This window comes from Sus scrofa, chromosome 10, assembly GCF_054392235.1.
Source record: "Sus scrofa isolate SSC_HxYL_T2T_F1_AM1 chromosome 10, Sscrofa_HxYL_maternal_Yorkshire_Landrace_v2.0, whole genome shotgun sequence".
NCBI classification, from domain to species: Eukaryota; Metazoa; Chordata; class Mammalia; order Artiodactyla; family Suidae; genus Sus; species Sus scrofa.
Window position 1 is genome coordinate 9927274 of NC_139392.1, and position 18499 is coordinate 9945772.

Here is an 18499-nt window from a genome sequence, read left to right on the forward strand (position 1 = left end):
TTATATTTTTCTATGCCACTTCCATTCTTTTTTTTATTGAAGTATAGTTGATTTACAGTGTTGTGCTAATATATATATTCTTTTTTTAAAGATTTTGATTTTTTTCCATTATATTTGTTTTACAGTGTTCTGTCAATTTTCTACTGTACAGCAAAGTGACCCAGTCACACACACACAAACACACACACACACACACACACACATTCTTTCTCTCATACTATCTTCCATCGTGTCCTATCCCAAGAGATTAGATAGTGTTTCCTATGCTGTACGGTAGGACCTCATTGCTTATCCAGGCTGAAAAAACTGTAGGAGTTCCCATTGTGGCTCAGTGGTTAGCAAATCCGACTAGCATCTGACTAGCATCAATCCCTGGCCTCACTCAGTTAGTTAAGGGTCCGGTGTTGCTGTGAGCTCTGGGTGTGGGTCGCAGATGTGGTTTGGATCCCACATTGCTGTGGTGTATGCTGGCGGCTGCAGTTCTGATTGGACCCCTAGCCTGGGAACCTCTGTATGCCATGGTGCAGCCCTAAAAGACAAAAAGACGAAAAAAAAAAAAGTATAATAGTTTGCCTCTACCAACCCCAAATTCCCAGTCCATCCCACGCCCTCCCCTTTGGCAACCACAGGTCTGTTCTCTATGCCTGTGCGTCTGTTCCTGTTTTGTAAGTAGGTTCATTTGCGCCAGGCCTGTTCTCATCCTGCTCAGACCTGAGCTTTTTCCACCTTATGAAAGAAGATCTCCTTGCTTATCAATGGCTGAGAACATGGACTTGAAAGTCATAGAAGAGGAGTCACGGAACAGTCTTAAAGCTCTAATTCCGCCAGCCTCCCGGGAGCGTGTAGACTGTGCAGTGGATGCCAAAACGGCTCCTGGAAAGCTTGAGCTACCCATTCAGTGTTACCACGTGCGTGAGGGGTCATTTAAGGATGAGGGAGGGTCTTGACGCCAGTTAAATATTCGGTATTTCCTGCCTCTAACACTGCCTATAAGTTCCAGCAACGTTTTCTGCATTTCAGTTTTTGTTCTATCCTGTAAGGTCGTCTAGGCTTTGTTTTGTCACAGCGGCCCCTCTTTCAGCGCCTGTGATAGACATTCAGCTCCCACGACGTAAACACGAGAGACATTTACTGGCTCCGGGATCGGGACGGTCCGTGCGTGGCGGGATTCAAGGGCCAAAAAGCGCTGTCAGGGCTCTGCTTGTTTTCACCTCTCAGTTTTGCTTTTAGCTTTTGGCTGCTTTCCCAGGCGGCCTCCCATGAGGCACAAAGAAAGGACCGAGGGCTGGAGTTTTGCGTTGAGGAACGTGTCTCCTATCGTTCTGCTGGGGTCACATGACCGTCCATGAAGCAAATACTGTGGCTGGAGCGGGGCAGCGGGTGAAACACTCCTGCTGGCCCTGGATTATGAGCCCACGATGCAACTTGGGGCAGGGGAAGGGTAATATCCACCCCAACCCCACGGAGTTGACATTAAGTCGTCTGGGTGATTCCAGCATTGGGGGGTCATGGGGCCCAGATGACCCGGCACCAAGTAGACAGACAAGGGGTGTCCCCTGTGTGTGTGCGTATCCAGTCAATCCCCATTCTACTGAGTGTGCTAAAGCCTCATACCTAGCTAAGGTTTCTTACCCTGGTGTGGATAAGCTTTCCCAATTAAAGCTTTAGAAGGCAGAGCTCCCGTTGTGGCTCAGTGAAAACGACTCTGACGAGCATCCATGAGGACACAGGTTTGATCTCTGGCCTTGCTCAGTGGGTTAAGGATCTGGCATTGCCGTGAGCTGTGGTGTAAGCCAGCAGCTACAGCTCTGATTTGACCCCTAGCCTGGGAACCTCCATATGCCACAGGGGTGGCCCTAAAAAATAAATAAATAAATAAAGACTTGTCTAGAGTTTAAAAAAAAAGGCTTTAGAAGGTCATTCTCTTACCAATTCAGATTTAGGGTGCTCTGTGCCTCTGGGCGGGGCAAGGCAGGAAGGTGATACAAGCTGGTGGACAGCTGGGAGCCCTGGGGCTCTCAAAGGTGCATTCTGCGTTCAGCAACACAGTTTCACAACACCCCTCACCTAACCACCAGCAGCAGCCCTGGTTACCACTCTCCCCTGCTCTGAGAGGTTAAGCTTAGCACTGAAATTGCAACCTTTATGTAAAGTGAAATTCACTCATCGTAAGTGTTGGTCTCCTGCGATTTGACAAGTGCATATAATCATGCAATAGCCACTCTAATCGAGGTATGGAACATCCCCAGCACCCCCAAATGTTCCCTCCTTCTCCCTCTCAAGTCAACATTTCCCTCCACATCTGCCTTCCAGCTATTTCTGACCTGCCTTCTACAACTACAAGTTTACCTATGTGAGAATTTTCTGAAAATGAAAATATGTGATCTTTAATCGTGGCCTCTTTCGGTTAGTACAATACCTTTGAGATTCAAACACAGGGCTGCATGTCTTTGTAGTCTGTTCCTGCTTATTCCTGATAAGCATTGTACTACATGGCTCTACTCCTTTTTCATGGATTCACCAATTGTTCGTCAGCTGGATTGTTTTCAAACTTTGACTAATATGAATAAAGTTGCTATGAATAGTCGTTTACAACTCTTTGCACAAGACCTATGTTTTCAGTCCTCTCACATAAGAAGTTAGGAGTGGAATTGTTGAATTGGGAGCGAAGTATATATTTAATTTTATAAGCTACTGTCAAACTGCTTTTCATAGTAGCTATACTATTTTGCATCCCCACAGGTAACATATGAGAATTATACTTGCTCCATATCTTTGCCAACACTTGGTATTACTAGACATCTTAATCTTAGCCATTCTAGTGGGTGTGTATTGGTTATTCATTGTGGTTTTAATTTTCATTTCCTTAATTAGTCCTAGGGAAATTAGTCTTCATGACTAATGATGTGAACATATTTTAGTGGCTTATTGGCTATACATCTTTTTTTTTTTTTTAATCTTTTTAGGGCTACGCCTGCAGCATATGGACGTTCCCAGGCTAGGGGTCGATTCAGAGTTGCAGCTGTTGGCCTCCACCACAGCCACAGCAACACAAGATCTGAGTGGCATTTATTGCACAGCTTGTGGCAAGGCAGATCCTTAACCCGGGGATCAGACCCACATCCTCGTGGATACTAGTCAGGTTCTTACTCCACTGAGCCACAACAGGAACTCCAGCTATGTGTCTTCTTTGGTGAAGTGTCTGCCCAAATCGTTTGTCCCTTTTTAAATCAGGCCTTTTGCCTTTATTATTAAGAGAGTTTGTATATAATCCCACATTACTCTTTCAGCCGATGGGACAGAAGTCTTTCAATTGATCTGTGCCATTTAGATTCAACATTAAGTAACGGAAAGCTGATCGATGACATATTCCTAGGACTCAGATGAAGAAAAAACTTACTCTTCTCTGTCTTCATAATTCCACATGGATACCACTTCCTTAGAATCACCTTTCCGCCTTGCCCCCACTCCTTCCCCAGGAGGAGAGAAAGCTGTCTGATCGGTGAGTTGGGCAGAAGTTGTGAGCATGGGCAGTTAAATCCCTTGCCGCTTTGCACAAAGGGCTTTGTGCAGTTGTGGCATCATAGCTGGTGGTTTTCCAGCCACTGCCTGTGGCCGGGAGGCTTTGTTCCATTCAGAAGGTTCTAACAAGCCTGTTTGGTCCTCACCAAGTTTTACCCAAAGTCAGTTTGCAGTGAAGTAGTCATGAGAGGGACAATCCCAATATCTTTGTCATATATTATTATGCAGTAAAGGAATGACAATCCTATCATATTCACAGGTCCCAGCTACACTCAAGGGAAGCAAGGGTGGGAAGACCAGAGAACAGAACTCTTGGAACCATCTTAGAATTCTGCCCACCTCGGAACTTCATGCCAGGAGAACAGGAAACTATCCGACTCCAGGACAAGAAGACACAGGTAAAGGGATGTCCCTGGGGTAATTTAAGTGCATCAGAGCAGATGCAAATGCCTTTAAAGACCTTAAGGCACCAGTTCAATAACATCCCCTCCCCCACCAGAGCGACGTAAGGATCCAGCGTTGCTGCCACTAGGGCATAGGTTGCAGCTCAGGTTTGGATTTGATTCCTGGCCCAGGAACTTCCATATGCCATGGGTGCAGCTGAAAATAAATAAACAAACAAGTAGGTAGGTAGATAGACAGGTAGAGAGAGAGAGAGATACCTTAAGGAGAATTAGATTCTACTTCGACCACTGGTTTTGAAAATTCCCTGAAACTTAAACATCAAAACAATAACCGAAGACTTCTTTTAGAGCTTAATTTTCCAATTTAGTCACGATGTCATATTTACCTCCAGAAAGCCATGAACTACCTGTCACATTTTTTTGTCCTGTTTCCCAAGAGTTCTCATATCCATTTGCCCCTTTGCCCTACCACTCTTGTATGTATATATTTCTGTTCCTCGTTTCTGCTTCATAAAACTCATACTATTTTCCCCAGAATTCCGAAATCCATTTTTGCCCCAAACAATTCAAGATGGATGATTTCTGAGAGTCCATGTGTTCAGCCCAGAACTTGGCAGGTCTCTAGGAAACAGGTTATGAAACACTGCTGAAGTCCAAACCAAAAACCCAGTTTTCTTCCAGAATGATGACTCACAATCTGGCTCACTGTGGGCACCTGCTGACCAGAATTTCTCAGATGCAAGTTTCCAGGCAGGTTACCTCCAGGTGTCTGTCAGCTTTATTAAAAGGTGTCCTGGTCATGTCTTTAGAAGTGACCATACGTCTCAGTTTTCTCACACACAAAAAACATCCATTTATGCCTGCTGTCCTAGTAAAATGATTCATTATGCATTCTTTCACCGTCAAAAGTGTCTCAATTTGCACAATAAATTATATGATGATTTCTATGATGAATCACAGAATACTTTCTAAATTGCCACAGAACGTTCACACACACCCATGAAAATAGCATTTCGGGCTATTTGGTGGTCAATTCAAACACAGTTTGAGTTGCAAAAATTCAACTTATTTGGCAAGGATTAAATCATCATTCCATAGCTTGCTGTCTTCCATCATGCATTCCATGGGTTTTACTCATACTTAATTTACAGCTTTTTAATTAAAAAATTACAAGCCTCCTAATAAATATTTCTGTGAATCCAAATTAAGATCATCAAGTAATGTATTTTGAAACCAAAGCATGCATCAATAGTGCATGTTAATGGCGCCCCATTCTCCAATTCACTGTGTTGTACAAGCCCAGCAACGTTATACTATGGTGTGGGATTCTAAAGATAATTGGGGATCAAAAGAGGATTCAGAGAAAGCAAGAGAGAGAGAATAAGAGACTGATGAAGTCAGGTCGTGTGTCTCTCTGGGTCAAAGGACATGTGCCTACCAAGGTCAAAGAAGATTGTGGGCCCAAGGCTTGGACCCAGGTGAGCAAGAGGTGGTACCACTTCAGACACCTGCCGTAGTAGGCCCCTCAAGCAGCCCAAATCAGGTAAAAAATCAGGGACAGAGGCTGTAGGAATATCATGGACATCAAGTCAAGTCAAGTCAAGTGCAATCTAATAGCTAAAGGATCCTTTTGTTCAAGTTGTACTGATTTATTTCCCTCCCACCCTGGGAGAAGACTATTCCTGATTGTCCTAGGATAAAATACGTGCTGGAGGACATTAAGGGATGATAGATGACATGGTTTGGAGTGTAGGGTCAGGGACCAGACACCGTTTTTACCTGAGACAGCGTCTGGGAATAATTTTATCTCTTGAGTATATTTTTAACAAATATTCGCGTGCCCGTTGTGTCCCAGCCGCTGTGTTAAGTGTCGGATGTAAGCGGGAGAGGAAGAGAGAAAAGAATTGTAATGTTGACGCCAAAGGTCCAGTTGCTGCTCTGAAGGGACTTAGAGCCTCGTCCTTTAATTTTAGGTTTCATTCTGTTGCTCTGTGCCTTTCACATGTGTCCTGTGTTAACTGGACAAACCGGATACCCTTCTTCAGGTCTATACGTTCACTTAATGATTTAGCAAGAATTTTTGGAGCAACAGATACGTTTCGGTCGTTGTACTTGGTGCTGGGGCCAGTGCTGGCTTCTCTTTCCTTGTAAGCTAAATCCCTAAAATATGCTTTGAAGCACATTCTGAATATAAGCACAATGTTATATTATTTGGTGAAAACGTTCATTTCCAAGAGCTCTTTTTTCCTAAAGAGCTCCAGACAATTACACATTCATCGCTTTCCTTAAGTGCTATCAGTTACATAGCCGCCACATAGTATTTCAACATGAGGTTAATTGCTGCTAAAGAAAAGTTTATGATTAGTCCAGACAGGTATTTTTCTTCATTTTCTAATACCATAAATCCATTAAATTCCTATCCATCTTGTCATGCTCTCCTTGAAGAGTTGGTTATATGACCTGCAATACTAGTTCAGTTTCGTGATTCTAATTGTGATTGGCAGAGAGCTTTCAGAGTTGCCATAAATTTTGCCACAGGCAGAGAGGGATTTTGTACCAACCCAATTCCATTGTGAAATCAGAATTTTTAACTGTCTTATTACTGGTGAACAGTCTCCCTTGGAAGAAAGAACCATGGAATCCTCCTGATTTAATAATTGCAGTAATTTGCTTTGGAGGAGAAAGTTTGAAGTAGCTTCGAGACAGGTGGCTTTTCTTTGCATTGTTTGTCACTAAAGCATGCCACTGCCTTTGACACCATACCTGCAATTATTCTGCATCCTTGGATTGTTTTTAGCACTGTTTTCATAGCCCACAGATAATCCTGGGATAGGGAAGAAATGATAGTGCCCTTATCAGTGGAAGTGGATCACACATTTTCCTCTGCTCTATTTTTGTCTTTCTGGGGGAAAAAAAAGGCAAATTTCAGGACTCCCCAGTGTATACGTGTGTGTGTGTGTGTGTGTGTGTGTGTGTGTGTACACAAGTAGCCCTTATGCCCATGATACATGTATTCCTCCTTGAAATTTCAGTTGTTGACATGCTGGAAAAATTGGGTACGTAAATTATTTCTGCCCCCAGGCACTTTAACTTGAACGGCCAGCACTTATTCACTGGTCACCATAGGTCTCCCTGTCCTTGGCAGCATTACAGGGGTAATATTTTTTAACATGGTTGAACAGCTCTTGGAAATTTCTCCAATGTATTAAGCATGAACAATCCTTTCTTCAACATCAGGCTTGCGTGTCTTCTCTCCACATTTATTTCTCTACAACAAACATATTTATTGAGGCCATTATGGGAAAAATCTCCCTCTCCATAAATGTTTGTCTTCCCCTTTGTCCCTTTTATAGGATCATGAAGAAATGATGGAGGGTCTCATGGGATGGTTGTATGTGTGGGTTTGACGGGGAACTCGTTTCACTGGACTGTCTTATATAAAAAGCCAGGCAGTAGGTTCGGGGAGTTTGCTTAGGAGTGAGACATGGGCTAACTAACAAAATAGATGATAAACAGAACTCATGATGCAATCAAAGGGGGGGGCTATTCTCTGTACTGGCATTTGCAACTGATTTCATTGACCACACCCATGGCTGTTACTAAAATGCATCTGGGATCTAGTGTTTTAACTGATCATCCTCTGGCCAAACAGCTATCAAAGAGCAGTCGAAATTGCGGAATTCGGATAAACGAATGCTTGGATATTTAGCTCCTTTCTTAAAATGTTTATGATTGTGTACCTAGCTGATGGAAAAGTAATCAAGTTTTCTGACAGTCATCAAGAAGAGTTATCTCTTGACAATATCATCAAGATGACCTGATGTGTCTGTTGTCATAGCTTCATGGTTCATAACTAAAGTAAAATTCAGGATGTATTTGGATCCTGTTGGTGCAAATGGCTGTCATTTAAGATTCAGTGGGATCAAGCTTGACAGCTGGATAATATAAGGATTTGTTTTCTACTGTGCCCTTATAGAAGGAATGGAGAGAGCTAGAGTTTATAACCCTTCCAGCCAATCCCTGCTTTCATTCTGGCAAGTCTGGAATCTATTTCTCTCTAGAGCACGTGTTTACTGGTAGCCAGAGGCATAAAGCAGCGAGTAATCATCCCTGTCCTATATTCCATGTCAACACTTCACACGATTCCCAATTAGTCTGTTGGGGAGCTGGACTAGAGAACAAAAATACATCCTCATGGTTGGGATTTACCAGGAGAATTTGGGGCATGCTTCCCCCTCCAACACTCACGTTTACAATCCCATTCCATCGGGCTCAGCTAGGAAGCAGACAGTCTGAGTGTGTTTCTTGGGGGATGTTTCTCAGAAAGCCAGTGACCTGACTAACCCTCCTGTTGGCAGCCTCTGTGAAAGCCATGGAGACCAAGTGACCCACTTCTGTCTTCAAAACAAGGCTGAGGGACAGCGGCGGGAACAATGATCAATCCTGGGGTCCAGCTGTGGCTGCTGCCTCAGGGGCAGGTCTATTTCCAGGGAAATTTGGGAGGTTCTATTTTTAGTCTTCTCACCTTTAATGTATAATTACCCCGTTGCATTCGAAGGCATGAGATCAGATTCTAAGCCCTAAAGAGAGCCTCTCTAGTTGATTATATTTCAAAACAGGCTGAGCCTGGGTGTGTGTCCTGCCTAGGGTACTCTTTGTTTTCCACGGCTGACATGAGAGTTATTTGGGCAGAAGATTTATGAGTACATTTTGTTTATCTTTTCACTTTTTAATAAAAAAATTATTAAATGTTTGATAGGTGACATGCACAGACCTTAAGTCTACAGGACAATTCGATGCCCTGTGACAAATTATGCATCCGTATAACCCATCGCCAAATCAAGAGAGAGAACGTTTCCCGCAGCCCAGAAAATCCTCTTGTGCTCCCTTCCAATTTGTTCCTCCCCATCAGCAACCACTCGCAGTTGCCAGCACGTACAGATGACCTTTGCCTGTTCTTGAGCTTCACAGAAATGCCATCAAACAGTACACACGCTCATGTCTGCCCTTTTTTGCTCAACACATCGTTTTAGAGATTTATGTTGCGGTGTCTATCAGTAGTTCATGCTTTCTTATGACGAAGTTGAGTTGCATTCTATGAATGTAATACAATTTATTTGTTCATTCTCCTATCATTGGACATTCTGTTTGTTGATGGTATTTGCCTGTTGTAGAGAAGGCTCCTGCATCTCTCCTTGTAGAAGTCCTTTTGCGGGCGTATGTTTTCATTTATCTTTTCTTCTTCTGTGTCTTTTAAACTTTTAGAATTAACTTGTCAATTTCTACTAAAAAAAATATCCGTTGGGATTTTGATTGGTTTTTCATGGTATGGACATGGAATCCCTAAGATTAATTTGCCAAGAATTGATATTTTAATGATATTGATTCTTCCAAGTTATGCATATATTTTCCTCCATTTATTAAAGGCTTTCTGAATTCCTCTCAGTTATGTGTTGTAGCTTCACCTGGAAAGGTACTACAGGTATCCTATCAAAAATTACTTCCACATACACTTTCTAATGCTACTCCTGACGGAAATGTAAAATTTCATTTTCCGGTGCTTTGCTGTTGGTGTATAGAAATGCCACTGCTTTTTGTATGTTGACTTTATATACTACAGCTTTGCTGAATTCATTATTAATTAATAAGATTGTTTTCAGGGGGCAGATTCTTAGAACTTTCTATATATCTGATTATATTGTTTGCAAATAAAGAGTGTTTAACTGTTTTAGTTTTATTTGTTTATTTATTCAGTCTTTTTAGGGTGGTACACACAGTATATGGAAGTTCTCAGGCTAGGGGTTGAATTAGAGCTGCAGCTGTCGGCCTACGGATCTGAGCAGCGTCTATAAGAGATTCTTTCGTTGTTTCTGCTTTGATATTTCACTATTCTACACAGTTAACAAAAGGTTTTTCACAGATGCCCTTTACCAGACTGAGAAAATGCCCTTCTATTTTTAGATTTGCTTGGGTTTTTTGGATTGTTTTAAATCGTGAAAGTGTGTTTAATTTTGTCAAATGTTTTATTTCTGCCTCTGTCGAGATGGTCAGATAGAGTACATATTGTCCCTTTTCTTCTTATTGATGGGCTGAATTACACTGGTTGATTTCCAAATGTTAAACCAATTCTGTATTTCTGGAATAAATCCCAGGTGGTTATTTTTTGATAATTTTTTCATGTAATGCTGGGTTCAATTTGCTAGTAAATTGCTAAAGACTTTTTTGTGTATGTTCATGAGAAATATTGACCTGTAATTTTCTTTGCGTATAATTTCTTTGTCAGATTGGGTGCAGAGTTATACTGACCTGGTAAAATGTCTTAGGGAGTGTCCCCTTCTCTGTTTTCCCAAAACATTTCTATATGCATTATTTCCTTCTTAAATGTTAGAGAGAATTCGCAAGTGAAACAATCTGGGCTTAGAGTTTCATTTGTGGGCAGAGTCCTTATTCCACATTCAACTTCTTTCATCGATATTAGTCGATTCAGAGTTTGGTAAGTCATGGTTTTTCTTTTTTCTTTTTTTTTTTTTTTTTGTCTTTTTTGCCATTTCTTGGGCCGCTCTTGCGGCATATGGAGGTTCCCAGGCTAGGGGTCCAATCGGAGCTGTAGCCGCCAGCCTACGCCAGAGCCACAGCAACGCAGGATCCGAGCCACATCCGCGACCTACACCACAGCTCACGGGCAACGCTGGATCATTAACCCACTGAGCGAGGGCAGCGATCGAACCCGCAACCTCATGGTTTCTAGTCGGATTTGTTAACCACTGTGCCACGACGGGAACTCCAGTTGTGGTTTTTCAAGGAGTTTTCCCATTTTATTCAAAGTGTAGAATTTATTGGCATTGCATTATTTATAATATTGTTGTCATGATTTTAATAACTGTAAGACATAAATAAGTGTATATATAAAATCTCTTTTGTTTCTGATATTGGGATTTGTTTTTTTTCTCTTTTATTCTCGATCAGTCTTGCTACGTGTTTATCAATTTAATTATCTTTTTAATGGCCATTTTTTACATTGTTTTGATGGTTGTTTAGTATTTCATCTTTTTCCAGCATCATGGCTGTTATTTACTTTCTTTATTTCCTTTGGCTTTAGTTTTTTTCTATCATTGTAATGTGGAAGCTTAGTTTATTAATTACATACTTCTTTTATGTGAGAAGCATTTAAAGCTATACATTTTCTTCTAGTCACTGCTTTAGCTAAATCCTCTCTATATAAATTGTGGTAAAACAGATATTGTATAAATTTATCATCTTAATTATCCTTAGGTGTGCAGTTCAATGGTGTTAAGTACGTTTACATTTTTGTGTAACCTGTCACCAAGACTCTATTTGTCTCACAAAACTGAAACTTTATACTCTTTAGATAGCTGTCCCTTCCCCACTTTTTCAGCTTCTGGCAATATCATCCTACTTTCTGTCTATAATCTCACTACTCTAGGTACCTCCTATACGTGGCATTATACAGTGTTTATCTTTTTGTTACTGGCTTATTTCACTTAGCATGACATTCTCAACGTTTATCCACATCATAGCATGTTTCAAAATCTCCTTCCTCTTTAAGGCTGAATAATATTCCATTGTATTTATAGACCATGTCTGAAGTTGGCCTGACTGATGATTCTCTATCATCAGTCCCTGAGTATTTGATAGTGGTATATTTTATCAAATATTCAGGGACCAATGGAATTATCTTGATTTTTATTTCTTTTTAAGGCCACACCTTCAACATATGGAATTTCACAGGCTAGAGGTCGAATCAGAACTGCAGTGCAGGATGATGCCACAGCTATGGTAACCCTGACTCCGAGTCACATCTGCAGCCTACACCACACCTTACGGCAATGCCATATCCTTAACCCACTGGGCAAGGCCAGGGATTGGACCTGCATCCTCACGGACACTATGCTGGGTTCTTAACTCACTGAGCCACAATGGGAACTCCATTTTATCTTGATTCGGATGGTAATTACATGGTATACAATGAAATAAAAACTCAGTGAATTGCATACTTAGGATTAATATATGTTACCTACTTTTTATATTTAAACTTTACCAATAAAATGATCAAAAATTGATATGATTTTAACTGCTGGGTTCCCCTCAGTGGAAATGAATGATTTCCAGTATGGAGTTATGTTTTTAACTATGGAGTGGATCAGTGGAAATGAATCTGACTAGTATCCATGAGGATGCAGGCTCAATCCCTGGCCTCGCTCACTGGGTTAAGGATCCGGTGTTGCCGTGAGCTGTGGTGTAGGTCACAGATGTGGCTCAGATCTGGCATTGCTGTGGCTGTGGATGAGGCCAACGGCTACACCTCTGATTTGACCCTTAGGCTCGGAACCTTCATGCGCTGTGAGTGTGGCCCTAAAAAAAAATTGGTATGATTTTAACTGCAATCTTGTCACCAAAAAATGTCCTATTCTCCCTGGTCATTCAGGCTGGTGTAATTCCATCCATGCGGAGTTTTTCATATAATTCTGTGCCAATAGCTCACCCTTAGACTAAGAATTCAAAAGCCACCTTGAACTTGGAGAAAAGCCATCTATTATCAGAAGCTAGTTGCTTGGCAATGGGTTATTACTATTTTTTTAAATTTTATTGGAATGTAGTTGACTTATGATGTATTAATTTCAGGTGTACGGTAAAGTGAATCAGTTATACCTATAGATATATTCATTCTTTTTTCCCATATAGGTTATGATGAGTGATTGAGTAGCTTTCCCTGTGCTTTGCAGTAGGTTCTTTTTAGTTACCTGCTTATGCAGTAGTGTGTATATGTTATTCCTATCCTTCTAATTCCTCTCTTTCCCCCATGTTTTCCCCTATGTAACCGTAAGATTGGTTTTGAAATTGATGAGTTTGTTTCTGTTTTACAAATTATTCTCTATCATTTTTATTAGATTCCACATATGAGTGACATCATATGGTATTTGTCTTTCTCTGCCTGGCATATTTCTTTCATTATGATAAATCTCTATCCATCCATGTTGCTGCTAATGACATTATTTCATTCTTTTCTTATGGCTGAATAATATTCCATTGTATATATGTACCACATCTTCTTTTTTTTTTTTTTTTTTTTTTTTTTGTCTTTTCTAGGTCTGCACCTGCAGCATATGGAGGTTCCCAGGCTAGGGGTCAAATTGGAGCTGTAGCCGCTGGCCTACACCACAGCCATAGCAATGCCAGATCCTAGCTGTGTCTGCGACCTACACCACAGCTCACGGCAATGCTGGGTCCTTAACCCACTGAACGAAGCCAGGGACCGAACCCACAACCTCATGGTTCCTAGTCAGATTCGTTAACCACTGAGCCACAACAGGAACTCCTACATCTGCTTTATCCAATCCTCTGTTGATATTTAGGTTGCTTCCATGTCTTGGCTATTATAAATGCAATGAACATTGGGGTGTATGTATCTTTTCCAATTATGATTTTCTCTGGATAGATGCCCAGGAGCGGGATTGCTGGTTTTTAGATTGCAGTAATGCCATAGACTGAACACCTATTGAAGGGAAATACAGACTTTCTTATCACTACTATTCTTGCTAAAATCCCTTCTAAAAGTATCTATCACCCTGCTTGGAATAAAACCCAACCTCCCATCATGACCAAGAAACCAAATGAGCCCTGACCCCACCTTCCTCTTCAATTTCATCTCCTGCCACCCCCATCGTTCCTCTTGTTAAGCCTGCTCCAGCCACACAGCCCTCACTTCTGCATCTTGAACTTTTCAGTTCTGTTCCAATCACAGAGTCTTCGCCCTCAATTGATCTCCTCCTTTGAACATTTTTCCGCAGATTCCCCTTATGGCTACCTTCTTTTCAATAGCATCGAACTGAAATGTCAGCTCTAGTTTCTTAGCGAGGTCTCCCCCAGAAAACCTAAGCAAACTTCTCTACTCCCACATAATCCTATCTCTATTAATACCCTATTTTATCTTCTTCAATAAATGGACACATAAAGCTATTGGTTATTCATATGATTTTTGGAAGGGTCTATCTCTCCCTTGGCATACAAGCTTCTTCAGGGCAGAGGCTTTGTCTGACTCAGTGCCCTTATCCCAGGTACTAGTGTTTAGAACCTAGTAGTACTCAATACATGTCTTCACTGGTGGTGTGGACTGGTTTGTCGTGAATAACCATCGTCACCACCAGTGAGTGCGTTCCAACTAAAACTTCTCGCGAAGAGCTAATCCTAACTTCCAAGTACCTGCAGGATGGTCGAGAGAACAACTGGAGAATCTATAGTCCATGCCAATATGGTATGGTTACTGAAAAGTGGTGTCTCGCTGTGCCAGGTCATTCCCATCCAGTTTGTTACAATTCCCTAGCTATTTAGCATTAGCATCTCAATTTGCATATGGGGGCACTGCGGGGGTGGGGAGAGAGGAAGTAAAGGGAGCAAAACCAGGTCATTCACGCGAATGGTACCTTCAGCCACGATTAACCTCTCCACCTGTGTACCTGTTTCCGGTGTTAGAGCTCTCAATTGTGTCCTCATGCTCATAGCTTTTTATTTAATGTTAAGCATATCCACAGTGGGAGAGCTGCTGGATTAAGAAATTGTACCAGCCATAGTGGCATACTGTGCCCAGAAATCAACCTTCCCCAAGACACTTTAGGTTTTGAAATTAAACCAGATTGTGTCCTTTCACTAGCTATTTGGTCCATATTTCTGCCCAGTGTTCTCAACAGGGACTGTGTTATAATGACTCAGTTTTTGGGGTGTGGTGAGGGAAGGGGGGCTTGCAGTGTATAGCAGAGAAATTCTCTCTTTATATGTGAATATATCATCACTGGCAGAATGATCCCACAATGTAAATTGTTCATAACTTTCCTTTGAAACCGAAGAATTGGAGGCAAAGGAGGTAGAAGAATTGTCGGGTTATCCTGTCTCAGCCAGCTCTAATAAAAAAGTTTTTCTTTATGCTCCTGATATGAGGACAAAAGGTCAAATTAATGAAGCTCGGAATCAAACGACAGCCTTTTCAAGATATGTCTTCACATTCCACTAGTGAAGTGAGGAAATCCTGAGGTGGATCCTGTTTCTTGCCATAATGTTAAGCAGTGACAAAATTTTAAAAAACGAACAAACAAACACAGCTATTTTCAGGTATGCCAGGCAGGACAAACCGGTGACTTATTTGAAATGCTCGTTGAATTATTTGGAATGCCACCCTTTCTCTGGTTTTCCTTTCAGTTCCCATTCTTTATCGTACATTTTCATGGCTCAATTACCAGGCCAATTATACTTTTCTCTTTTTATTTGTTCTTTTTTACTGCCACCCGGGACAGGGGAAAAAAAAAAAAAAAAAAAGAACATCGGTGACATCTCGTTTATGGAAGGCTTTCAACATTACTGCTTAGAATGCTCTTCGGCAAGCCGACTTGCCAATGACATACTATAAAAACAGCTTTTCAGATTAGAATCTTCATGCAGCGGAGCTAGTTCTCCCTAATGGAAATATACCAATGTGAGCTGACTCTGAGTGAGGGGTCCGAGGTCTCCTTCAGGACTGAGCCTCACAGCCATTGCTTCTTTTTTAAGCTTTGTATCATTGGCTTGGAGAATGGAGGACGCTCCTGGACGTTATATAAAAGCAATTAAAAATGTAAAAGGACATAGGTTCTTAACATAGTTAAAAATAACAGTTCAAGAATCAGAGGTTTTTTTTTTTTTTTTTTATACTTTTAATGTCTGATTTAGATTGCAGATTTGCAATATGGTTAATCATATTGAATTTGTTCTGAAAGAGACCTGGAATTTCTCTCTCTCTCTCTCTCTCTATATATATATATATATATATATATTTTATTAAATGTGTTTGCGTGTATCTATATACACATATATACATATATACACACACACACATACATATATCACTGAATTGACTAGGATATGTATTTATATATATATTTATTTATCCATATATGTTTACTTATATATAATAATAATATAATTTATAAATTTATTTATGTATATATAATATATTTATATTATATTTATCCTTGTGAAGTCAGTGATCCTGGACAAATATAGCATGAGCGAAATAGGTTTCAAAGAAGCAGTAAGGTCTGATTTCTCGTAGAGAAGAATGAAGCACCCATGTTGAATTTGTTCTGAAAGAGACCTGGAATTTCTCTCTCTCTCTCTCTCTCTCTCTATATATATATATATATATATATTATTAAATGTGTGTGCGTGTGTCTATATACACATATATACATATATACACACATACATATATCACTGAATTGACTAGGATATGTATTTATACATATTTATTTATCCATATATATATTTACTTATATATAATAATAACATAATTTATATATTTATTTATATTATATTTATCCTTGTGAATTCAGTGATCCTGGACAAATATAGCATGAGCGAAATAGGTTTCAAAGAAGCAGTAAGGTCTGATTTCTCGTAGAGAAGAATGAAGCACCCACAGGACCGGGGAACATGTCTCCAGACTGCTGTGCCAAGAATCATTAACCACATGATATCCTTCATGCAGATCCAAAATGCAGGACGAATGAACCTGTCTACACAACAGAAACAGACTCAGAGACGTCGAGCACAGACTTGTGGTTGCCACAGGGGAAGGAGAGGGAAGGGGAAGGAGGGGGAGCTTGGGGTTGACAGATGCAGACTATTCCATTTAGCATGGATAAGCAGTGAGAGCCTACTGTACCGCACAGGGAACTATATCCAATCTCCTGGATAGAATATGATGGAAGATAGTGTGAGAGAAAGAATGTGTGTACAGGTATGACTGGGTCCCTCTGCTCTACAGCAGAAATTGGCACAACACTGTAAATCAATGATACTTTAATAAAAAAAATAAAAGAGAAAAAGAAGCTGGAACACAATCCCCAAAGTGATACAGAAACTCCGTTTAGTGGCCCAAGGCCCCAGGGCGAGAGTTGGGGATGGCTGCTGCAGCTTGTCGGCATGCAAACACCCAGAGGCTCACCCTTGGTAAATCAGACACCATTCAAAAGGCAGTGGTCCAGGAGTTCCCGTCGTGGCTCAGTGGTAACAAACCCGGCCAGTATCCATGAGGATGTGGGTTTGATCTCTGGCCCCGCTCAATGGGTTAAAGATCCGGTGTTGCTGTGAGCTGTGGGGTAGGCTGCAGATGTGGCTCAGATCCCACATTGCTGTGGCTGTGGTGTAGGCTGGCAGCTATAGCTCTGATTTGACCTCTAGGCTGGGAACTTCCAATGTGCAGGAGATTCGGCTCTAAAAAGCAAAAAAAAAAAAGGCAGTGGTCCAACCCTAGACTCCAGAGCACACCCAAGAAAGAACATCAGCATTAGAACAACATCTGTCTTACAGACGACTTTCAAAAATCACTTTTCAAAAATCACAATCAAAGCGATAAACGCTTCCTACATGGAACAGAAGGCCCAATGGAATATGGGTTATCAAGGCCCGTTTCTACCATCGCATCCTCCTATTTTTTAAATAATTATCTGCTTGTGTCTGTCTCTCTAATTATGTCTCATGAATCTTAGATCACAGAGTCCTTCAGGAACTGACTTTGTGTGTTCAGGTCATGGTACAGTGGCCCACACTTTGTCCACGTGGCACACAGATCAGCATCTCTCCTCCAAAAACTGTTTTCCTTTTCTTTGGCTACGTAGATGGCCGTTGCCTGAGAGTAGTTTGGCAGCACTCTAAGTGATACGTGACTATGCCTTAACTTAGTACTTTGGTCTCAAGGCAGGAAAACCAAGACCCATCCATGCTATTATAAATAAATGACATTAACCAAATCTGCCACATTTCCAATGATTTGGATCAATATGGTGGCACTGTAAAACCAGGCTAGCCACGATCACTTTATGAATATATTCAAAGACTTATTTTCCAGAAACTTAACATGAATAAGTATTGAAATTCAGATTCTCAATTACCTGGTTTTCTGAGATGATTTTCCAGGAAGTAGACAATACCCTTAAAAGGGTTATAATGTAAAATATGGGGATTTTAATGATACACTCTTATGAGTAAAAAGGTGCTTTTCTCTTATGAAAAATTACAGTAGGGTGTGTTACCTGCAGGCAAACGTGTTTTCTAGTCCTTCCCCCTTTGTTGCTTCTGCTCCTGTTTTTTTATGCACCTTATTTTTCCTTCCAGAAATACATTCTAGTTCATATTCTTTCTTTTAAAAATTCTATTCCATATTCATTTTGGGTAGTAAAAATATTCTGGTCTAGGAAGTGCATATTTGTCAGCATAAATCACATTTGATTTTTCCATTTGTTCTGAGAGTCTTCTAGACCTTGAGTAGATATAATGGTTCTTGTAATGAAATCAGCTTGTTTGAAAATTGGACAAGTAGTTTGCAAACCAGCAGAAAACTTTCCAAGTATAGAAAAAAATCTGATGCAAGGACCGAAATAAATGATGACATTAATGTGAAAGTCTATTTTTCTTCAGTCAAAACAATTAACTTAATTAACAAACACTTACTGAGTTGACATAGCGAGTTCAAAAATAATGACAATAATAAAAAAGCTTTTTTTAGTTTCAAATCGATGATATTA

General features: G+C 40.7%; 1 long non-coding RNA gene across 6 annotated transcripts in view; it reads left to right on the plus strand.

Annotated features, from left to right (window-relative positions):
* The window catches only part of LOC146398785 (uncharacterized), a 344076-nt gene that overhangs the window by 52114 nt on the left and 273463 nt on the right, over positions 1-18499 (plus strand). For all 6 annotated transcript variants that reach the window (XR_014817314.1, XR_014817313.1, XR_014817315.1 and 3 more), the window contains exon 2: positions 3782-3920. This is a non-coding gene — a long non-coding RNA (uncharacterized LOC146398785). The remainder of the gene's footprint in view (positions 1-3781; positions 3921-18499) is intronic.